The sequence below is a fragment of the Ascaphus truei genome, chromosome 1 (genome assembly GCF_040206685.1).
Source record: "Ascaphus truei isolate aAscTru1 chromosome 1, aAscTru1.hap1, whole genome shotgun sequence".
Taxonomy (NCBI): domain Eukaryota; kingdom Metazoa; phylum Chordata; class Amphibia; order Anura; family Ascaphidae; genus Ascaphus; species Ascaphus truei.
The window spans coordinates 432,415,840-432,442,411 of NC_134483.1; positions in this window are offsets into that span (position 1 = coordinate 432,415,840).

Here is a 26,572-nt window from a genome sequence, read left to right on the forward strand (position 1 = left end):
ATATTATGTTAGCAAATATTCAATACATATGTAAATATCATTATAATGTTTTGTTGTTAGCAACATCATCAGGAGACTTAAGTGCAAAGTAAAAAATTGCACACTAGTCTACAGAAATTGTATAGTCGTAATCAGCGCCACACTTTTTGCAAGCATTGTTACATATTGATTATAATTTATTGTATAGACTCGTCACACTCAGGTAATATTATGATTGGTCCATCTCAAATCATACTTTGGTACCCTGTTCATTTATGTAACTGTACTTGTAACCATGTACTATTTGTTTTACTCTGTGCCCAGGACATACTTGAAAACGAGAGGTAACTCTCAATGTATTACTTCCTGGTAAAATATTTTATAAATAAATAAATAAATGTATTCATAACCGACATCTGAGAAATAGAGCAAAAACATAATGTTGAAACATTGCACATGTATCTATCTTTCAGCATTATAACGATTTACTAATCTGCATATGATTGGCGATCTTCACGCAGAAGTTACATATGTTTCAACAGCAAGGATCAATCTAATCAGCAAGAAGAATGTAATGTTTCAAATGCGGATGTTATGTGACGACGTGATTGGTGAAAACTGGCGCTAATTACTAGTGATCACTTAAAATACAGTGAATATATATAACACATACAGTATATATTGATCTTAAAGAATGTTGTGACTAAAAATAGTGCAATAGTGAAAATATAATATAAGTTGTAACCCCCTGCTCAGACCCTCTGGAAGGGACTGTCTTGACTGGTCCCAGATGATCAATACGTATTTTCTCAACCCAGGGGGAGCATGTAGGGAAAAAACAACAAAGAAAAAACACACTAAGTGCAGACAATAATGTTCAGGTGTGAGATATTGTGATGCTTGGCCCCTATGTGCTGCCTACTCACAGAATGTCAGTAGGATAAGTACAGTGGCGGGATATGCCAATGAAATGGCTGGTGAAACGCGTAGAGTGGACCCGCCCAGGAGGTGAGAGGATTGGTGCCCGCGAGCTGTCAATCTGCTGCCGAACCGGAAGTGACGCGACGGAGCTGATCGTGCCCACCGGAAGTGACGCGTCGCGCCGGAGACACCGCTGGAGGAGATCCCCACACTGTTATGGTGTAGAGGAAGCCACAGGGAGCCTGGGGAAAAACCTATCCAGGACATCGGCGGTGCGGTGAGTTGCGGCAACAAGCCTTACTGCACCGACACACTTTATTCGAGCAAATACCCGGTATGTACCTGGCAGATACCTGGAATGCGCCACTCCTCACCTCTGACAAGCCCCGTTGCATTTGCCTTCCCAGCCTGGGTTCATGCCTGGCTGATGGGCGGCTGATCTGTTAAATGATCATGATTAGGATTTAATAGGCTGCAATGCTTCGCGTGTCTACCAGATGGCATAAATTCATGAATTGTAATGCAGTATTTATATATATACTGTGCAGTATTGCAGCCAGCGGGAATAAAATGCTTCAATCCCTGCTTGGAAAATAACTCAATGCACTCGGGCAGAAAACAGTCACAAACCTCAATACACCCGGGTATACCCGAATTCGTGGGACTAGCCAAGCTCGAATAAAGTGTGTCGCCAGTGTACCTTCCTAAAACTTATATAGTGACAAAACGCCTGTATTTATTTTAAACATTGTGAGTGCACATTTTTATTATTACATAAAGTTTATCTGTACAGTATACCATTGATCTGCACCATGGGGGTCTGTCTTTATCTTTCCATGTACATCTGCTGCTGACATCCCAGTCCCAGCTGCTTCCTGTTCATGTCCATGGAGACCCACCAGACTCTACATATCCCACCACTGTACTTATCCTACTGACATTCTGTGAGTAGGCAGCACATAGGGGCCAAGCATCACAATATCTCACACTTGAACATTATTGTCTGCACTTAGTGTGTTTTTTCTTTGTTGTTTTTTCCCTACATGCTCCCCCTGGGTTGAGAAAATTCAAATGCGGATGTTCGCATTACTACACATATGTGAGTTCCGGTGCCTCAATACATAATAATGTGCGCGCACAACGTGTGTTGCGCGCGCACGTCAGTAATCTGTGGACTAAGTATTTGCGCATACGCAAGACGATGTGTATGCTGTGCATACAAGACATGTCCCTCCATGGTGCTGCTAGCAGTACGCAGATGAGCGCGTAAGATACATATATGGAAGCAAACAAATTTCACTTCTACACACGTACATATATTAACATTGACAAGTGACGTGTGGCCACGCCCAAAGCGGACGATCACCCAATGAGCGTAAACAAGACGCTTGAGGTAATGTTCACGCACCATGAAACTCACACAAACACCCCTCCCACTGAATGAACATTGGCCTACAGTGCTGTGCACGCACCGCCCCACCGGCATGCGCACATGACAGACTGCAGTACAATAAGCTACGGTCACAGCCAATACTGTGTCACGCGCGCACGTCGGGTGGGGGGGGGGCGGCGCATCGGTAAACGTTGTCAGGACGCATTGGGACATATTTGTTTCATATATTATTAATGTAAATGAAAACCAATTTTATTTTTACCATTATTGTAGAACTCAGAACTCAATTTGCTGGAACACATATCTCCAGTCAGGCACAGCCGGATCAGCCATGGTTGAGTCAATCGTTGAATCCTGAGTCATATACATCTCCGTGACCCCGTCATATGGATCCGCAGTGGGTTGTTGAAAGAACACGGGCGGAGGTAGGTACACATCTTCTCTGTTTTCACCTACACACTCGTATTGTGCATGTAAGTTTGGACAAATACCGTAGTAGTTATGTCCATCTTGTATCTCGTCTTGTGGAAGGCACGGTGCACGTATAGCAGCAGACGCGACAATCTGTGAGCGTTCAATATTATTGGTAGTAGGCAAGAATAGGCTATTTAGCAGAAGATATCTTCCATGTTCCATGGTAATTTTAAATGAGAGAACAACATGCAAGCAGCTGTATCGTTCAACTTATCGATGAGGTACACGCTCAAACATTCATTTGCGGATAAAGTGAAACGGACAGAAGCTTTCCAATTTTTCTGATTGGCTGCTTCTTTGAAGTAGGGATATGTTTCCATGATAAAGGCGTAGATTTCACTGATTGTAGCGCGTTTATCGATATTAGACTCGATGGCTTCATAAATCATAAACATGTATGATTTTCGAGTGTTGCTCTGCAATGTAGTTGCAAGTGCCATGTCTTCTCCGTTTGAGTGTACAGTGTGAAAGTTTAACGCATAAGCATGTCAGATGAATGTGAGAATGGTAACATTTTATCTCTGAAGTATTTTTCAAGGTTACAATACAAACGAGCATTTATACGCCTCGTGATTCTCCCACAAGCAAATAGTTTCAATAATTGGTTGAGATAATTTTTGAAAGATATAGTATTTTCACATGAAACAAAACTTTATTTTCTGCTTATACTATGATAATGGCAAAAACAAGTTGCATAATTTCATTCCAATAACAATGTGTGTTAATTCAGCAACATTGATATGATCAACATATTTATACATAGACATAAAAACATTTCTAAATACACACATTATATCTATATATATATATATATATATAGATATATTGAGAAACAGAGAATATATATATATACATATATACACACACACACACACACACACACACACACACACACACACACACACACACACACACACACACACACACACACACACACACACACACACACACACACACACACACACACACACACACACACACACACACACTGAGAGACAGTGTATCTAACTCTATATATATATATATATATATACACACATATACATATACTTTCTCTCTCTGTCTCTCATATATATATATATATTAAAATTGTGGATTTTCTCAATTGTGACTCGAAATTTGTAGTCTACATTATCAAATGCCCCTGTGGGCTTGTTAACGTGGGCAAGACATCGCGTATGCTTAAGGAACGAATAACAATGCATCGTTCCAAAATACGCAAGGCCCTTGCTGACCCCACCAATTCTGATGATCTTAAATTGTTACCAGTGGCAAGGCACTTTAAGCTTAAACAGCACAGCTTGGCCACCTTTCGTTGTATGCCCGTTGTACAAGCCCATACTCCAGCCAGGGGAGGAAATAGACACAGGCTTCTGCTCCAGCTTGAGGCGAGGATGATTCACAGACTGGATTCTATGGCCCCCAAAGGCCTGAATGAGGACATGAACTTGGGTTGTTTTTTGTAATTTTTTGTAATTATTACTGTTCAACATTAACTGTATGTATACATGGATCAGTGTAGTTCAAAATGATTAGTTTAAAATGCATTTATTATAGAGTATATTTTATTACAGATTGCATATTCTTGTCGTTCAGCTTCTTCCATTGATTTTATTTTCCCCTCCCGGTTCTCTTCACTTTACCCTCACTGTGTATTAGGTGTTCTTTATTCCACATTTTTGCAGGTCCGTATATTGTATATTTATGTAGTCCTACAGACAACATGTTCCTTTATTTGACCGCACTTTGTGCCTTCAGCAGTACTGGTACACTAGGGGTTAACTAGCAACCTATGTATATCCATGCCACGTGTGACGCCGACAGGTGTATTATGGGTTACCTGACTGGGATTACAGCAGGTTCCATCTGCCATAGGATTCTACAGATATACACATGCCAGTATCTGTTATTCTTAGGTGCTGTTTAGGACTATATTCATCACTGCTACAGCACATACACATTTGCAGTGGTGTATCTGTACACGTGCAGTACACATGACTACCACTGGTGTCTGCTGCCTTTAAAGTGTTGAGCACACATGTGGTTGCCTTGACAACCAGGCCTGCTGATGCAGCATCAGTTTGTTTACATGCAATCACACAGACCGCTTGGGTTTGATCATGTGACTTGGATTCCCAATAGGAGTACAGACATGGAGTTGGAGCATGATCTAATTAGATTGTATTATGCACAGCTGTTTTGTCGCCTGATGATGATGCTTTTTGATGATGTGGAGATGTTTATGTCACTTGGGTGTTGTGGTATATAAGTCACTCACTGTCCTGTGTCTGTTGCACCACCCTGAGAAAGATACCCCTGTGGGATCGAAACGTTGGAGTTATGTGCTGTATTTTATACATTAATTTTCATTCACCTGAGTGCTGTCTCCTTTTTGCTGCTATGCGGCAATGTATACTTTTATTATTTATATGGGACATGCACCTATTCATTATTGAATTTCTATATACATATATATACACACACACACATATATATACTCTGTGTGTGTGTGTGTGTGTGTGTGTGTGTGTGTGTGTGTGTGTGTGTGTGTGTGTGTGTGTGTATATATATATATATATATATATACCATACGATACCGTTTGAAGCACGAGATCAGGAGACAGCACTTTGGTTAGTTAGATCACAAGTGTTTGTATTGAAAAAGACACATAAACCAACGTTTCGGTCCCCCAGTGGGACCTTTCTCAAGGTGGTGCACCCAATTTTTCTACTTGCAAGTGGAGTGCTGGCTGCTTCTGTGGATTATATATATATATACATATATTACATGTGTATATCTATATATATCTATATATATATCTATATATATATATATATATATATATATATATATATATATATATATATACACACATATCTATATACACACACACGTGTATATATAATATATATATATATACACACACACACACGTGTGTGTGTTTGTGTGTATATATATATATATATACACACATATATATATACACACACGCACGTGTTTGTGTGTGTATATATATATATATATACACATATATACATATACACACACACACAGACACAGAGTGAGAGACAGTGTATGTAACTATATATCAGGCCTGCACAACTCCAGTCCTCGAGGGCCAAAACAGGCCAGGTTTTCTGGAAATCCCTACTTCTGCACAGCTGGCTCAATTAGTGGCTCAGTATGACTGAGCAACTAATTGAGCCAGCTGTGTTGAAGTAGGAATAGACAAAAGGGATATGTGTGTAAAGAGCACACAGAAAGACCCCCACTAGGGCGCACCGCAGGCCTGAGTAGTATTAAATCCTGGTCCTTAAGTGCGCTAAACATACAACATATATAAGTTTATTAAATCTCTATATACAAAACTTTAAAACCATGAAGCTCCTAGTTTCTCTAGAGTGCCAAAGCTCTATTTAAGGCAAGGAGGTATATATATGCCTTAAATAGAGAGAGAGAGACAGTGTGTGTGTATATCTATATATCTATATAGATAGATATAGAGATACAGAGAGAGAGTATATGTGTGTGTGTGTGTATGTATATATATATATATATATATATATATATATATATATATATATATATACACAAATAGATTTTACCAGATGGGGGTCCGGGAAAAAATGAGACAGCACACAGTCAGGGAAATCCAGAAATGTTGTACTCAATAGAAATACATGGCACTGCATCCAACGTTTCGGTCATCAAAGTGTGACCTTTCTCAGGGACATGCAGTGTGTAAGTGCTAAAGAACCACCTTATATACCCACACCTATCAGACAATAATCAAAAAATAATCTTACTCACCCGTGTGCAAGCAAAAGAACCGCGAAAACCGTGTGGCCGTGTTTGTTCTGGACCGCAGCCCTGTGCTGGAACGCACCACCATCTTGCTCATTACCATAAACTGCCTGCTATGCAGTACGGGTGCCCACAAGGATCATTGAAGCGCATCAGGGTTCATTGCGCATGCGCGTCGCGAGCGCTGCCCCCTATTGCATAGTGTGCCTGCTACAGACAACTACCCGGCTCTGCCTAGCCCCTGCAGCCAATCGCACGCTGTCACATCCATGTGCGCCTGTGCTGGCTTGGCCCAAAGCAGTCTAGGCACTCCGCTGCTGTTGCACATGCTCACTTGCACCTTAAAGAGCCAGTGTCCTCCCAATGAGTGACATTAATGCCTAATATGTACTGCGCATGTGCGCACTGCGCAATGCAACCCTGTGGACCAAGTCCAAGGCAAGCTAAAAGCTACCACATCGAATTATATCTAAAATGTAATAAATAATGGACCAAATTCATGGTGGAGCATCAGGGCCACAGGACACAGAAGAGACACATGCATGAAAACACCTTAAATACATCTAATTGCAGAGAGTAATAAAAATGATCCATATCCAACATTTGGGCAAAATATGCACAAATATGGATACTATGCATAAAAGAACTGTTTTGCGGAACACTTGAACATACTGTACAAGCATATGACTATGAGCATACTGGCCATGGGGCGTAGAAGGAACGCATGTATGCCTACAATAAATATATATACATATGTGTTAGCATAACTCGTCTCATGTTACAGTATACACTATTATTATACACAAGTCCTATATTTCCATCATGGCGCTCACAAATCAACCGCAAATTACATCACATTATGTGACTCTAAAACCATATTAGAACCTAATAAAAGTGCTGTCCAGAAATATTAAAGTGCATATCACATATGTCAAAATTAACCACGTGGGGGAAAAATATAACAGTGACCATAAAGTACCCCAACATAAAAGAAGCTTGTAAGTACCCGAGTATGAAAATCACAGAAAACACCCCAAATACAGATCCTCATTGAGGCCAAACGGTGACATAGTCTTGAGTTCAAAAATATGTCTTGCCTCGCTCTGTAGCAAGAGTCTATTTCTGTCCCCCCCTCGTATGGGCGTTGAATGTGTGTAGATGCCGTACTGTACGTGCTGATCACATTGAATCTTGTATTTTGTTCCGCCCTTGGTTGGCTGCTCCCAAGGGACTCTCCGTCCAGTGCTGCAACCCGATCTAGCGCGTGCTTGACATCTGCTGGGCTGTATCCCCTCTCGAGGAACCGGGTCGCCATAGCCATCAGGGCACCACCTACATTCTCTGGATCGCTGGTAATTCGTTTAACCTTCAGAAGTTGCGAGTAAGGTAAACCTTTTTTGAGAGGAAACGAGGTTAAGGTGAGGTGCTCAAAAGTATCCTATACACAGGAAAGAGGGGAGTACATTCTGGATATTGAATTGTATTAATACATACACTTGAGTATCAAAAAATTGGGGCACCAGATACCCTGAAGGTCGGGGTAGGTAGTCCAAGGACAGCCTCCTCTACCTCATTGGGTTGGCCCTGAGTACTCACTGTATTACTGCTTTCACCAGGGTCTCCCCTCCATCGCGTGCTGCTGTAGAGAAATGAAGTCCAGCAATGTAGAGAGTGATGCAGCGCACCGCGATCCAAAAGAAGAACAGGTCTGGCCAAAAAATGTATAATATTTAATGAAGCATCATAAAATCAAGGGATGCAACCCTTCTACGCGTTTCGTGTCTAGCACTTTATCTTGATAACACTTCTTGATAACACTTCTTGATGAAGTGCTAGACACGAAACGCGTAGAAGGGTTGCATCCCTTGATTTTATGATGCTTCATTAAAGATTATACAGCAGCGGCAGCTCTTATTCGAGCAAATGCCGCTGGCTGAATGAGGCTGGGAAGCGGGTAGCCGCGGCGCGTGGCGGCGCACTGTGACGTCACGGTCACAAGCGCGCCCGGCTTCCCCGTCTTCCCCGGCTTCCCCAGGCTTCCCCGACACCCCTGGAGTTCAAATCTAGGTAAGCGGGGGTGCGGGGAAGCAGAGGGGCAGAGTAGAAGCCGGGTTCGGGGTGTCTTTGGGGGGGTAATTGCGCGCGATGTGGAGGGGGGGTGCGTGGGGGAAACGCGGCGGCGCGCGTTTCTGACTGGCGGCAGCTGGGGTAGATCCCGGCATGCCGCCGGCATTTACTTTAATAAAGTATGTCGCTACTGTACATTTTTTGGCCAGACCTGTTCTTCTTTTGGATCGCGGTGCGCTGCATCACTCTCTACATTGCTGGACTTTTTTGAGAGGAACAGGATGATGGCTGGACGCATGGAGTAAAGTATTTTTATCCGTTGCTTTCTGATATAATCTCGTTGCCAAAATGCCACCTTTCTTATACACCATAGTGTCAAGGAATGATATTTCCAGTTCACTGAAGCACAATGTGAATATTATTTTGGATGGAATACTATTCAAATGTTCCAAAAAGGTGTTCAATTCAGTAATGTCCCCACTCCATATGATGAAAATATCATCAATATAGTGTAAGTACTTTTGTATGTGCTGTGCATATGGGGCATCGTATAAAATATGGGTTTGTTCGTAAATGTCCATATACAAATTGGCATACGCGGGTGCCATGTTTTAACCCATGGCCGTCCCGCTTAGTTGTAAATAATGTGTCCTCTCAAATCTGAAAAAGTTTTTATTCAGAATAATTTCCATGAGAAGTAGTAGGAACTCCGATGGTGGACCGCTGGTCATGGTTCTATTAGCCAATTTGCTCCGAATGGCATCCAAACCCTCCCTATGAGGGATGTTCATATACAGGCTCGTTACATCAAGTGTAGCCAATATACATTTGGAAGGATCAAAAGTCAAGTTGTTAATATGTGCCATAAAGTCCGTTGTATCCTGCACATATGTGGCCATGCATGCGACCAGTGGCTGCAGGTAGAAATCCACATATTGCGATAATGGATGGCATAATGAGGATCGGGCAGAGATGATCGGTCTACCCGGTGGATTGGTGACAGACTTATGTATTTTCGGGATGGTATAAAACAGGCATCTTCGGATGTTGCTGGGTGAGAAATTTACCGGTATCCTCTGAGATCCATCCGTTAGTCACTCCCAATTGTATGATTGAATCAATCTCAGCTTTGTATGTCAATGTTGGATCTCTTGACAGTCGCATATAAGTTTCTTCATTCGCCAAATGGCACAAGACCTCATTCTTATAGTGAAGATAGTCCAATACTACAATTCCTCCGCCCTTATCGACGGCTCTGATGATAATGTTCTTATTCTGCTTCAAGGTCTTAACTGCTTTCCTCTCATCATTATTGAGATTTTGAAAGCTAGTTTTTTGAGTCTTTATCTTGCTTCTGGTTTCCTTACCCAGAAGATTCATAAATGTAGAAATACTGTAGTTGGACACTTGCGGGTCAAATGTGCTTTTGTTTTTAAAGCTGGTAGTCATTGGGTCAGGAACGGGGGACATTCCAGATCTAGAAAAGAAATCCTTGAGCTTCAGGTGTTGGTTCAGCTTGAAGAGATCGACTTCCCATTTGAACGCGTCCTGTTTGTGGGTGGGCACAAAGCCCAATCCTTTGTGCAGGATGCTTGTTTCAGCCACTGTAAGGACATGTTCAGAAAGATTGAATATTACCATCTCCTGGGGGTTTGTTTCGATTCCCTTCCCCTGTTGGTGTTGCGTTCGGGATAGCGCCGTTTTTCTGCCTCCTCGCCTGGTCTTCCTCCGACATCTGCGGACCCCAGGGGTGGCTTGGTTCTCCCATCATGTCTTTGGTCTAAAAAAGACGACGGATCGGCTGATGTTTTATCTGTGGTGGTGTCTGTGGCGTCGGATAACTCCGTGTCACTTGTATTGTACCCAGATTTCTTGTACGCACCACGCCTTCTCCGGGAATGTCCTTGTTGCCGTCCCTGTGCACCTGCTGATAAATCACTCAATCCAAGCAACCACCGGTATACATTTTTGTCCTTATAGTCAGATTCAACAATCTTGAGTTTTTCCCTCTTATATTTGACTAGATTATTCCTGTAAGCGTCAATGGAAGTCTGTATTTTATCTATCAAGTTTGTCGTTGTGTCTGCCTCTAGGGTTACTCCATGCTTGGAATTTATACCATCTATTTCTTTCTTGATCTTAATTATTTCTTTGCTAGACTGATCTATGACAAGTATAACCAAATCAAAGGAACATTTATTTAGTACAGCAATCCAACGCTTACAGAATTCAGGGTCTGTTCTGCCTATATATACAGTGGCGGCCGCCCTGAGTCTAAAGCGGCTGCCACCGCGGGAATTTTTAAACCGCGTGCAGACGCAGGCTTTTTTTTTCTGGTGCCTGCGGCGCTTCCATTGTTCAGCACCATTAGCACTGAACGGAGATGTGGCTGGCGTGCGGCCGCGAGATGCGGCTGGCGAGCGGCCAAGTATGGCTGCTGAAGAAAACAGCCCCGAACAATTGCGGGTAAGCTTTAGAATAAGCTTAGCCGCGACTGTATATATATACACATATACACACATATATATATACACACATATATATATACACACATACACTGCCGACACAGTTTATCCGAGTGCGGCTCATTCCGCAAGCCGGGAAATGTCCCGGCTTGCGAGCCGCACTCCCTCAGCGTGCCGCGCATCACCGATGCGCGGTCACGCATCATCGGGTGCCAGCGCCCCCTGCACGCACGTCCAGGGCTCCCCGAGGGAGCCCTGGTGTCCCGCGATCGCGGGACGGTGGCAGGGGGTTCCGGGGGACCCGGCGGACCCGGCAGCGGTAGGGAGAGCGCCCCGATCGGAGGGCGCTCTTCCGCTGCTTCGGCGCGCGCCCATCACCCTGCGGCGCGCGCCAGGATACTGCTGCGGCCAAGAACGGGCAAATGCTCGAATAAACTTGGCCGCAGCAGTATATATAAATATATATATATATATATACACACACACAAACACACATATATACACACACACACACACACACACACACACACACACACACACACACAGACAAAATACATATTGATAGACACTTACATATTGTTGGCGTTGAAAGTATTTCATACATGATTACATGTCAACATGATGAAGTATGAATGAAGATTATTCTAAGTACATTTCGTAGAGGGTCAAGACACATTTACACATTACATGAAACATTAGGTCATGTGATATGGGTCATTTAATGATGTTGTATTAAAATTATAGTGTCAGAACATGACAATAAACATTAGAATACTCAAGGTGAGAGAGATGTCTGGAAGCAGCTGTTTCCTCAATAGGTTGTTAAAAATTTAAAAAAAATTAGGAAATTTTTGTAGAATTCAACAGATAAAAGTTAATATATAAGATAAGAAGACAACAAGAGTATTATTTATGTTGTAATATAATGTTTAATATTTCTTCTTTTTGTCAATTGTGAAGTTGTAACAGATGTATGTTAAAACTTGTTATATGATGTCATTCTCTCAAAAAAACAATAAAAAAAATTGAAACAAAAAAGAATACTCAAGGTGAAAGTTCTCATACTTAACAAGAGCTAAATTAATTTCATATTCCATTTACATGCACTGTCTGGCATTATGTATTTGCACTAAGCAACTGATTAATAATTGTTTATAATATGTTAGCAAACATGCCTTACCTAATTCTCTCTACATGATCATACATACACTATGCATGAAAGAGTATGCATTAAACACCACAACAACACAAAATAATTTAGTGAAGGTTGTTATTTATTTAAGTTTTGGCTTTTGAGAGCGAGTCACAGGCTTGCTTTTTGGCTGTTGTGATCACCTACTCCCTGTGCCAAGTACTCTCGGCTTAACAGTTGCACTTAGTGGGGCCTGTGGCAGTTCAGGGGCACTTGGTGGGGCCTGTGGCAGTTCAGGGGCACTTGGTGGGGCCTGTGGCAGTTCAGGGGCACTTGTTGGGGCCTATGGCAGTTCAGGAGCACTTGGTGGGGCCTGTGGCAGTTCAGGAGCACTTGGTGGGGCCTGTGGCAGTTCAGGGGCACTTGGTGGGGCCTGTGGTAGTTCAGGGGCACTTGGTGGAGCCAGTGGCCGTTCAGGGGCACTTGTGATACATTGAAACACTGGTGGAGCAGTTTCTTGTGTGTGTGTTTTTGTCTTCTTCCAAAAGCTGATTATTTGTAATTGTTCACCAATCTTTCTTTTGCGTGTCTCATTTGCAGGTGTCGGTTCAATATTTGGAACAGATGATGTAAACACTTGTACATATGTTGACAGGGACCTGCACAGAAGTTACATCAAGTGTACCTGAAACACCCTGAAGTGGTGAATGAAGAACTGATGGGTCTGGAGAAAAATTAGCACCACGTAAAGATCCATCCTCTGATGGGTTAAACTGGAATTCCTGCTCTCTTGCTGTACTCCTAAACTGATTGGCTTGGCTTACATTCAGAACTAGTGCTTGTAATGTGTTGTTGAGATTTTGGAGTTCTTTAGGAATTTGTATGATGACATTTTTTTTGTGTCATTTCTGATATCATCCTTTCATGCATCCTTTCATGCAGTGACATCATCGTTTCATGCAGTGGGATCATTTCTGAATGGCGACGGTTTTCTTCACCCAAGATTCGTTCTTCCGAAGCTGCAATTGCAGAGAAAGTGTCACGAGCAGGAGGACTTGAATGCTGTGTTAATCCAGGAGGGTCAACAACTTCATGGTCACTTGAGTCAATTTTTCCGTGAGTGGAAAGATCTGGTTGTAAAAATAAAAACATCAATGATCAACTCACATGGAACATGAACATTATTTCATGCAATAATGATAGTTGTTCTCATAGTGGAACACATTACATGTTGACATATTATGTATAATTTTTGGAGAATTAATTATTTACTCTTTTGACCACAATTACGTCTCGACTCAGTGTGAATAATGAATGAATGGAAGATTGTTGTTACATCACAACTCATAGTTGCTACTTGAAAACGCACACAATACATGTTGTGTAATGAAAACGTACATCTCCTCTGTTTCATTCATTAACTATTCATAAGTTCATCACATGTGAAAGTCACATCTTTGAAACAATGTAATTTGCCATGGCAATGTACATGTTATATTGTGTGTACATCAAACACTCACCTTCCATTCTTGCTGATGACATTGAGGATGCAGGTGAGGACACGTGTTGTGTCTGAGCTGGCACAGGAGCTGGCGGAGCAACTATATAGAAGAAAAACATCAGAAGCTTACTTTATGTGAATTATGTACACATGACAGTATCTGTAGTGGGAGTACTGATGTGAAACTATCAGCATTATTTAACGAGATAACAATGATATGCTTAGCTCGGTCTGTAGATGATCCATCTAAACACAAATGTACATGTTAACATGATGAAGATACATATTTTTTACAGCGTACAACATACATACTATGTTAATGTAGATATGTATGAAGGGATGTGTACTACAATTCACTGGTCTGTTCTACATACACTGCATATGTTAGGTATTATTAGAGGCACAATAATTGACATCCCTGCCATGAATGAAAACAATACTCTATGCTTTCAATTCTGCACCTAATTGTTTCACATTGTACGATATTTCTTCTAAATGAGTATGAACATTTAGGAGAAGCAAGGGTAGCGCGGAATGTGGGTGACGCTCAGCACCACATGCAGTGTCTCGATCACAGATGCTACTGGTTGAGAAGGTGGCGTATCAGTAAGGTTACAATAGTTATTTCAAACACTAATGACTAAGCTACTTTGTAATATATCGTGTAAATGTTGTTTAAAGTAGTCATATAATTAGCATTTAAAATGACTGTCATGAACTTAGCTTCACATTGTCACCTTCTACCACCTCTACCCCCTCCCCCAACACTTCACCCCACCATGACCCCCTGAGCTGCCTCTTTCCCCACCCCCGCCTGTTCACCTCTATGCTATGATTACATATTAGTTGAAGTTGTTTTCACACACAGGTACATGAGCGTAATTACAATATATAGCTAGCTATATATTAACACTATTTACTTCTACACTGGCGACACACTTTATTCGAGCTTGGCTAGTCCCACGAATTCGGGTATACCCGGGTGTATTGAGGTTTGTGACTGTTTTCTGCCCGAGTGCATTGAGTTATTTTCCAAGCAGGGATTGAAGCATTTTATTCCCGCTGGCTGCAATACTGCACAGTATATATATATAAACTGCATTACAATTCATGAATTTATGCCATCTGGTAGACACGCGAAGCATTGCAGCCTTTTAAATCCTAATCATTATCATTTAACAGATCAGCCGCCCATCAGCCAGGCATGAACCCAGGCTGGGAAGGCAAATGCAACGGGGCTTGTTAGAGGTTAGGAGTGGCGCATTCCAGGTATCTGCCAGGTACATACCGGGTATTTGCTCGAATAAAGTGTGTCGGTGCAGTATATGGTACATGTTGGTATTTCTGCTCACATGAGGCAACATGAACCAAAATCAGAGCATTAATAACCAATAATGGAATGTCTGTGTGAAAGTTCATAATGTTCGCCTTTCACTGAACAATATTACAGGCAGGAGTTTATTATGCAGTAAGGGCCTGTTTAGAGGTGTTACATAGATACACAATATATATATATATATATATTCTATCTATATATAGATCGACAGATACATCAAATAGTGAATTATGGATTTGTGTTCACATACACACTATAACCAAGAACACAGTGATGACACCCATTAATGTGACAAAGGATGACTGTGGGTGTGTTTAGTGGGTATGCATGTTAACCTTGGGTGTGCTTAAAGCTGTGACCATACTGGATGCTTAAACCTATAGGGCAAAGATGTTGAATGGTTTCTAAAGTAAAAGGTGGCACTGTGTGCTATTTTGAATATCATTACACATAATCCCTTCCTGCAGTTCAAGTTGTGTGTGCTGGCTCATAATGGTGTAAGGCAGGATTGCAGACCCAATACATGCAAATGAGCATACACATATTATATATATATATATATATATATATATATATATATATATATATATATATATATATATATATACAGTGTTCGACAAACCTATACATTTGCACGCCTCGGGCGAGTGGATTTAACATCGTGGCGAGCTCTATTGGCCCAAGCAGCACACGTGTGGTACTTGGTGGTGAGTAGATTTTTTTGTTCGGCGAGTAGATTTTTTGGTGATTTGTCGACCACTGTATATATATATATATATATATATATATATATATATATATATATATGAAACACAAAATAATGACTGCAACAGACCATAAGTAAGAGGTGCTAAAACCAGTAAGGTAAAGTGTGCAATATCAACACTACTGGCTGTGCTAAGGGATGTGGAATATATGAAAACAAAAAGAAAAAGATCCCAAAATAGCACTCTAGGGTACAAAAATATCAAATTTATTAAACACATAAAACATATACAAAAGATCCACAGTGTCCCCAAAGCTGTCTAATCTGAAACACTGATAACAAAACTAAGCTAAGCACTGGAGTCAGCAAAATAAAGTCAAAAACTAATAAAGGTAAGTAAGAGACTGAGCTGAAAAAAACAAGTGAAAGCTGAGTATGAAACAGACAGAAATAACCCAACAAACAGAGTAAATGCAGAACCTTGTAGTGTAGAGGCTAAGTAGTTAGCCTCTGAACACTAGGACCGGCCGGTCATAAAGGGTGGGTGTAAAGGTACATGAACAAATTGGCTTGTAAACAGAATAGCAAATGCATACACAATAGGAATCATTCATGAGTGAAAATACACACACAGAGTGGCAGCAGGGCTATGAACAGAGATCAAAAACAATCAAAATTCAATTTTTTTTTATTCTTCCTCACCTTAGCATCATGTGTATTTTCCTTTTTTCCACATTGACCTGCATGTATATTAGTATGGGCAGTACTGGTCTTACTGACTAATATTTATTTACAGTAGCCTTTGTGAGATTACTTGACAGGTTATTAAGGGGAGTTTTATCCCTTCGAGATATCTAGTCAAATTGCCTCAATTCTTGGCTCTTGGGCTCCTATGCATAGCTCTTCTGACTTGTTAAAATCTTTCATATTAGAGGATCTGTGTTATTTGTGCTTCACTTACTCTTCTATCTATTACTCATGCCTGGATTCTTTTCAGACCTACTCCGGTTATCCCTCCCACCTAGGAGGAGCCATGACGCAACCCAATCAGCTGTGGTGTCTCCGCCTGGCTCACTCACTTGATTATATCCACATCACATGAATTTCTACTACAAATATGGCTCTAATCAGCCATTACGTCAAGCCCCCGGACGAAGCAGGTGGCAAAAAGTGCGCATCGGGGCTCCTTTGTCTGTCCTGATCCGGCAGTGCCCCTGGCTGTTCTTCTCTCCCCAGCTGCAATTTTGAATTTGGCGCTCCAGGTGCTCACGGAGCATGCGCATTGTGGCGCTTTTACCACACTGAACAGACTCCCCTCACATGCAGACTGTCAGTTTCCTGTTTGTTCTGATCCTGGACCAGTGCTAAGTACAATTTTGGCTGTATTTAATCTCTGTTCATAGCCCTGCTGCCACTCTGTGTGTGTATTTTCACTCATGAATGATTCCTATTGTGTATGCATTTGCTATGTTGTTTACAAGCCAATTTGTTCATGTACCTTTACACCCACCCTTTATGACCGGTCGGTCCTAGTGTTCAGAGGCTAACTACTTAGCCTCTACACTACAGGTTCTGCATTTACTCTGTTTGTTGGGTTATTTCTGTCTGTTTCATACTTAGCTTTCACTTGGTTTTTTCAGCTCAGTCTCTTACTTACCTTTATTAGTTTTGACTTTATTTTGCTGACTCCAGTGCTTAGCTTAATTTTGTTATCAGTGTTTCAGATTAGACAGCTTTGGGGACACTGTGGATCTTTTGTATATGTTTTATGTGTTTAATAAATTTGATATTTTTGTACGCTAGAGTGCTTTTTTGGGATCTTTTTCTTTTTGTTTTCATATATATATATATATATATATATATATATATATATATATATATATATATATATATATATATATATATATATATATATATATATATATATGTTTATATTTGTTTTATTTATGACATTTTGGGTGGAATATTGATATAAACATTTTGATACGACACATGTAGTACAGTAAGATTTTTCACCTGGTGGGAATTGATGTTCGAATATACCGATATCTCAGTCCCCAGGCAAACCCTCCACGACGACTGGCAGAAATTTGTCACGCATCTGCTCCTCCAATGGAGTTAGCCTTAGAGCTTGTGCTGGTGGACCGCCTCCAATGGCATAAGCATGCATCCGTTGTGCTTCTATTTTTTTTTTAAGATTCGCCTTGACGTCATCAAATCTCTTCCTACAATTCGTGTGGCTCCTGACACGATTCCCACACGCAGACACAGACAATCTAATTTGCTCCCACATTTCTTTCTTCACGGCTGAACTTGTCCGTCCTTGAAATGCATAACAATTATGGTAAGTTAATATTTAATTTAATGACGAATAAATAAAAATTCTGCTAACTGTTGAAACAGATAGATAACATGCTGGTTTCGGTTCAATATGTGTGGCACATGAGTATTACAATTATGTAGAGACATACAAAGCTAAGGAAGCTTGCGTGAATGATCAATGAACATACAAAATCACATTTTATGGATTCTTATGTTTGGTGTAAACAATCAAGGATAATGTGTGTAACAATCTACTATCATTGATAGATATTACAGATTATTACATTTCAATTAACACATGTGACATCAGATACGAGAAAAAGTATTTGAACAATCATTGCAAAGATTGACCGACTAAATGCCCATACAGATGGTCATAGTGCTCCAAAATCCCTGTCACAAGAACTCTGTTTTCCTCATCATTGAAACGAGGATTACGTGGCCGCTCCACACCTTTCTTTCGACCACGTCCAGCCACAGAGCTTGGCTGTTGCTGACTGGACTGTCCTTCTTCCAATGGAAGAGCCTCCAAAAGCACTGCACCAGCAGACACCCCACCACCAGCAGACACCCCACCACCACCAGCAAACAACCCACCACCACCAGACACCCCACCACCACCAGCACTCGCACTCACAGCAACACCACTAGCACTCACAGCAACACCACTAGCACTCACAGCAACATCACTAGCACTCACAGCAACACCACTAGCACTCACAGCAACACCACTCCTCTAACTCCCATGTTCACTCAGATGCGTACTCACACGACTACCAGTACCACTCACACCAGCATCACTCCTCACACGCCTCTCGGCCATACCTATAGCACTCACAAAGAACAGAAAAGAAATTTAAACACAATCGCACTCAACACTTACAAACTGACAACAACAAAAATATGTTAACAAAACAACACAGGACAAACCAATCATAATACACAGCAACTCTCTCAATATCAAATATGCAAATCAGCCAGCTCTGTGTGTGTCTCTCTCTCTCTCTCTTTCCCAACAACACAGAGAATGAATAGAAAGAAATGCTGCCTTTAAATGGGCCGCTCAATCAAGAACATGCTTGCTTCGCCAGATTCAGAAACAAGTTTAATTGGCGAACATAACACGCCCTCGCCAAGCTCGCCGATACACCTGTGTCTGATCGGCAAATCATCGCCATAGTGGGAACAAGTGTTTTTGGCTTGATTCGCCAGGGATTTGGCCTTTATTGCATACGGCGAGGGAAAATCGCCAAAATCATGCCGATAGGGAACACTTGGCGAGAGCACTTTTTCGGCGCTTACTGCATAGAGCCCAAAGTTTGGCATGTTCCCGCCGAATAGTTTGTAATTTACGTTATCATGGTATTCAGAAAGAATCTGAAACCCTCTCCAACCATGAGGTAGAAAAAATGCCAAAACCGTATGGCGTAGTAGCAAAGTACAGAAAAACGAACAAAAATGGGGGAGCACAGGTTGAGGAACTAAACAAATATTACTGATACTAGAGTGGTTAATAACTGTGATGTGAAATAAAGTGTAAAATAACATAAACACTTACACGGCCTTGTGTAAATGCTTTCACATCAAGGTATCTTTACTTTTGCTGTTGTGTCTTCTGTGTTTCTTCCGCTTGTACCTTTCTTCTCCGCTGGTCTGAAGTGAAACTTTTCTGGTCTTCTCTGTAGGGATAGCTTGAGATGATGTCCTCGGAGTGAAATGAGATAAAAACAAATACGTCAGGGATAAAGCAGAATATACTTATGAGGTAGACGATTGCATTTAAATCAAAAAGCGCAGAGATATACTGCGTGCGCTCACACGGGCAAGCGTGAGTTGTCTCTGGGGGGAGGTATCTTTGATTACACCTCACTACAGGGCTGTCAAAACGCCCTTCCTAGTTTCCACACTGTACAATAGGGAAAAAGAGGGGGGTGAAGGAACAGAGGTGGGTTAATACATGACTGTGTTAAGGTAAGTAAAAACTCACATGGCCATATGTGAGTAGTGGCTATGATAGGTATCCTTTCCCTTCCGTGGCGCTCCAAAACCAAAAACCTTCAGCTGAGAGTTTCAATCACTCAAATAGTGCCTGAACCACACAATGGTGCACAAAGGTGTAAGGGTGAAATAGTCCTGATCTTTATTAAACACCAGCAGGAAAACATCCCAAAAAACAACTAAAAAACAATTAAAAACACTTAGGGGCCTATGCAGAGAGCAGCGCTATTTTGAAATTCGCCATTTTTTGGAGAAAATCGCGCAGAAAGCAGCAGAAAATGGCGAGTTCCGAAAAACGCGCCAATTTTTCTTTTCTATTTGTAAAACTCGCCTCGCGGCTGGCGAGAACCTCAATCTCGCCAGTTTTAAAAATATCCTAATGCAGAGAGACGCGAATGGCATCTAGCGGCTGTTCGCGCCAATAAAATGGCGCGATTGTCTCCTTTTTGCCTCGCCAGAAAAAATTGGCTTGAAGCTGCCGCTCGCGGCCATTGCAAAGGGAAAAAAAAGGCGCGAATTTGTTTTTACACGTTTCTGAAGCGCGCAACTCGCCAATTTAAACTCGCCACACGCATCCATGTTAAACATAGCAGAATTCGCACTTTTCTGCATATGGAGATAAAACTCTCCAAAAAAGCTACTTTTTAATAAATTCGCCAATTTTAAAATTCGCTGCTCTCTGCATAGGCCCCTTAGTCAAAAACGACTAAGAGTTGGAATAACATAAAAAGAGCCAAAACATCAGAGAAAGTTCGTGCAGGATACTCAAGTGCGCAGCTAGCTTTCTGCGTCCGGATGGTGTGCTGTGCTCCTGCTTCCTGCTTCTGACGGTGGCTGAAGTTGAACAAAAGTACTCAGGGATTGTAGCAACGCGTTTCGCCCTTCTCGGAGCCTGAGGAAGCCCAAGAAGGGTGAAACGCGTTGCTACAATCCCTGAGTACTTTTGTTCAACTTCAGCCACCGTCAGAAGCAGGAAGCAGGAGCACAGCACACCATCCGGATGCGGAGAGCTAGCTGCGCACTTGAGTATCCTGCACGAACTTTCTCTAATGTTTTGGCTCTTTTTATGTTATTCCAACTCTTAGTCGTTTTTGACTAAGTGTTTTTAATTGTTTTTTAGTTGTTTTTTGGGACGTTTTCCTGCTGGTGTTTAATAAAGATCAGGACTATTTCACCCTTACACCTTTGTGCACCATTGTGTGGTTCAGGCACTATTTGAGTGATTGAAACTCTCAGCTGAAGGTTTTAGGTTTTGGAGCACCACGGAGGGGAAAAGATACCTATCATAGCCCTTACTCACATATGGCCATGTGAGTTTTTACTTACCTTAACACAGTCACGTATTAACCACCTCTGTCCCTTCACCCCCCTCTTTTTCCCTATTGTACAGTGTGGAAACTAGGAAGGGCGTTTTGACAGCCCTGTAGTGAGGTGTAATCAAAGATACCTCCTCCCAGAGACCACTCACGCTTGCCCGTGTGAGTGCACGCAGTATATCTCTGCGCTTTTTGATTTAAATACAATCGTCTACCTCATAAGTATATTCTGCTTTATCACTGACGTATTTGTTTTTATCTCATTTCACTCCGAGGACAACATCTCAAGCTATCCCTACAGAGAAGACCAGAAAAGTTTCACTTCAGACCAGCGGAGAAGAAAGGTACAAGCGGAAGAAACACAGAAGACACAACAGCAAAAGTAAAGATACCTTGATGTGAAAGCATTTACACAAGGCCGTATAAGTGTTTATGTTATTTACACTTTATTTCACATCACAGTTATTAACCACTCTAGTATCAGTAATATTTGTTTAGTTCCTCAACCTGTGCTCCCCCATTTTTGTTAGTTTTTCTGTACCATTAAGGACTCTGGATAGGTCCTATTTGGGGTCTCGAGCAACAGGAAGAGTTTCGGAAGGAGAGGGGACCCTTAAGTACTATTTAAGGTTGTATTGTTCTATTTTTAGAATTTCACCACTCCTTATTATATCCCATTAGGGTAGCGCCCGGGCTTTTTTGTACATATACTGTAGTAGCAAAGTAATCTCAGATTTTTCCCAAGTTCTCCTCCTGCAATTTTGTCGCAATCTGAGCTGCACAGGGAGAGCAGCCTCTCCCTTTACAGATTACACAGCTGAACACAGTGTTTTTATTCAAATTTTAATACAAATGTGCGTGAGCAGGGGGTCTCTGGAGCAGAACCGCATTGTTTTCAGGTCTGGGGACCCCCTACTTCCTGAGTTACAGGCCCTGATATGGGGTGTCGGTATCTACTATGCATTTAAATTTCCCGGTCATGTGACGCAGGACTTTTAAACATTGCATGGGGATATCAGTACCCCATAATGAGATCTTTAGCTCAGGAAGCAGAGGGTCCTCGGACCTGAAATCATGCAGTTCAGCTCCGGAGACCCCTGCTCCTGCAAATTAGTAATACAATTTAAATTAAAACAGCTTAATTACCTTAGTGGCTAGCCGCTAAGGTATGTTTATTGGGGACAGAGGGGTGGATAAAGAGGGTAGTTGACCCAGGGTGGGTGGTTCGGCCTGCGGGAAGGTTGCGGGAGGAGTTAACCCCTTTACTACCATAGCAGTGGGAACTTGTCACATGGTACTTCAACCAATCGGATTGGGGATGTACAATGTGATAGCTCACTTAGTATATCTCACAATCCGATTGGTTTCAGTACCATGCGATGGCAGCCATATTTTTTAAGGAAGTGGCATAGCTCCCATAAATATGACGTCACATCCTTAAAAAAAAAAAAGAACTCTGTCACATGTTACAGCATCCAATTGGATTGGAGTTGCACCATCTGAAACTCAAATGAGATGTCACAATCCTTATATAAGGCCTGTCCCACCTCATTTTAGCTTAAGAAGATGACAAGATGACATCTTCCTATGGATTTAATGAATTACAAGTACAGAAGATTGAAGAGTGAAGACAGAAGAAAAGAAGAATTTACCTGAAACGGAGGATCATTGTGTCGCACTTCAAGAGCTTCCAGTTGCATCGGAAATTGGAAGGCGAAGACATCTAAAGGTAAGAAACACATTGAATGGATGTCATTTTTATTTTTCAAGTAATTTTATTGTATTTTTAATTATTTTATTTTGGCTTGCCCATTGACTGCCAATGTATTTATGTATGCCCCATTAGGCTATAGATAAATACAGTGACAAGCAATGTATTTTTTGACAAATGCTTGTTTTTTTTCATTGATGTGTATTTTTGTTTATTGTTTTGTTTATTCTTGTTTATTTTGTGTGCTTTTTTTTTATTCTGTCCCATCTCATTTGACCTTAAGAAGCCAGCAGGACATCAGCTCTTGGATTACAATTGATTACACTGGATGGATGAAGATACAGATTAAGATGAAAATTAAAAAGAAAATGGATTTACCGACTTTTGAGGATCATGGCGTCGAGTGTAAAAAGGTTCCTGCGGTTGCTGATGGATTTGGAATCAGAGGGTGAAGACATCAAGGGTAATTAAAACTTTATTGTATTTTTTTTGCATATTTTTGATTCATGATTTTTTTAATTGTATTTTTTTATTCTTGGTTTGTTTAATTTTTTTTATGCTTGTTTTTTTAAGTTGCCCATTGACTGCCAATGTATTTATCTATGCCCATTTTGGGCTATAGATAAATACAGTGACAGGCAATTCATTTTTTGTCACATGCTTGTTTTTAACTAATTATTATGTTTTGTATCTTTGTTTCTTGTTTTTAGTTAATTGTTATGTATTCATAGGGTTTGTTTTTATTACATTTTTCTGTTGGCTAGGTGCTTGGTTTATTTAATTGCTGTGTTGTTTAGGTGCTTGATTCATTTAATTTTTGTCTTTTTTAGATGCTTGATTTACTTAATTGTTATGTTGTTTGCAGCAGGTGCTTAATTTATTTAAATGTTGTGTTGTTTAGGTGCTTGGTTTATTTAAATGTTGTGTTGTTTTTTAAATTGTTGTGTCTTTTTGGTGCATTTTTGTTTGAAGTTATCCATCTACTGCCATAATTGCTAGTCATGCTCATATTATATGGACATGATGTGCCACTGTGCCAATCAATGGGTAGAGGCTGTTGCCCTGGGGAGGGTGGTTAGGCCTCCCAGGTGGATTGCGGGGGAGGGGGGGATTAATCCCTTAATTACTATAGCAGTTTCTAATTGCTAAGGTGATAAACGGGTTAGGGGCCATTAGTTTGTATTTGTAAGGTCCAGCACTGCGGGGACTCCCGCTCCCGGCATCCCCTTACCTTGCTCTTCTGCTGCCCTGAATCCCTGGCGGCATTCCCCTGCTGTCGGCGTCACCCCTGCAGCTGCTCTCTCTCTTCCGGGTCGCGTGCGTCATCCTTACAGGCGCGCGCGGATCCAAGCCTCTCTTACCTGTCGTCCTGAGCCTGGTCCCGCCTCCTCCTTGCAGGCATGCGCACTGGCGCGCTCCACAGCCCCAGCTCGACCAGGTCTGCCCCCAGGCTTCTCTCTCCTATCTGGGTTAACCCCTGGACCGCTCCTCCGCTCCTCCCTTTCCCCTGATAGGTGCCAGCCCACTATTTAGTCTAGTCTCCCCATTCTCTCAGTGCTCTGCATAGCTACTGTACCTTGGTGCTGTCTGCTTCTGCTTGGCTCTCTTGTTTTTCAGTCCCTGTTCCTGTCCCTGGATTCTCTGCTGACCTCCCTGGATTTCGACCTTGGCTTTGGACTTTGACCACGCTGCTTTCTGGACCCCTCGGACTTGGCTATTGGACACTCTACCACGCTGTCTTCTATACCCCTTGGACTCGGCAAACTGACCCTCAACGACGCAGCTCTCTCCTATCCTCGACCCAGGCTTATGGACACTCTACCACGCTCCCTTCTCTACTCCAGGACCATTTGCTTACGTACCCAACCCTTCTACGTCGGATTTGGCAAGTACCAAACTACTTCTATTTTTGTTCCCTGGATCAGCTACACTACTTCCACACTCCGGCCGCGCCCCCGCTTACTGTTAGGTGTGTGATATTTGTCCTTTCCACCTCAGACCCGGGGTCTCGTTTGGTTTGTGGGCAGGCCGAGTTGATGCTCTGGGATGGAAGCGTGCGATAAGGAAAAAGTTATGTATCGATCCATGTTTTTTTTTCGTATTGCTCCTGCACCCGGAGTTACAGGAGGAGGGTATTGGTGTGTTGCCCCTGAATTTTCTAGTATCTTTGATAATGGAGAGTTCAAAAGGCGAAAGATCATGGTAAAACCAAATAAGAATCGTCAGTCCCAGGCAAGCAATGCACCAGTGCCAACAACGGCTTCCAATAATGGTCCGATCGTCTGTGAAAACCTGCTGACCGGCAACCCTTACTATCAGCCCCCGCCTGGATACCTGCAGCCTGAGCAGGATTTCACGTACAGATACCAGCAAGCTTGCATGTACCAAAGCGATTTCCAGCTTCATCAGCTGTCAACTACAGGTGTAGCAGGCCCGCTGTCACCTGTCAACTACATGTATAATCAAGACTACGGGACTGGCAGTGGCTCGGCGCCAACCGAATGGCAAAGTCTATGGTGGGTACAACTGCCGTATGTAATTATTTTTTTACCATATCAATATCAATGCACAGTAAAGCGATTCTCCTGTAATCAATCGCTTTGCTTATGGTTATTTAGTTCTTGTAGTCACAATTCGACAAAATGTAGTCCAGCAATATCATTGGCTGCGCAGTTTCTTCAGTTAGGCGCATGCGCATTGGAAACTTGTTGAAATGCATACAGTATGCGTCTCATCACATCTAGGTGCATGCGTGTACTGTATGTGAACAAGAGACGCCCCCCGAGAAAATAATTGTTGGGACTGACCGAGGGGACTGCGGGACTGACTGTGGGAACTTCTTTAGGGGACTGACTAGTTTGAACTAACCATTACAGTAATACTTTTAATTTTCTTCCTCAGAAAAGAAACGGTGTCATCGGGCTGAGAACGACAAATGGAGGGATTTCGATGGATAATATCGCTTTTTGTAACGATGCTTGCACACTGCTGAATCTGAATCAGTGCCATTTTTATTGATTAGGATAGAATAACTGAGCTCTTTTACATACTTATTTACATGCTGTACTGTATAATAAACCCCAAAAATAAAAAGTATGCATTTATTCTGTACATGTACAGTATGTGTGTTCTACTGTAATAATAATACAAATACCGATAATGCGTTTTAATACTGTTTTGATGTACTGTAATGCGCAGTAAGTAAAAAAACATTAATGGTGTACTGTAATTAAAAACATACAGGTATATTTAAATTATGCAGCAATTTATTTTATTGCTGGGTGCAGTAAGTACAAATACATTAATGTTGTCCAATACAGTAAAAACATTGACAGTATGAATACAATCTACAACAATCAACATTATTTTTATTGGTGGAGTACTGTAAGTAAAAAAACATTAATGCTGTACTGTAATTAAAAACATACAGGTATATTTAAAAAAAA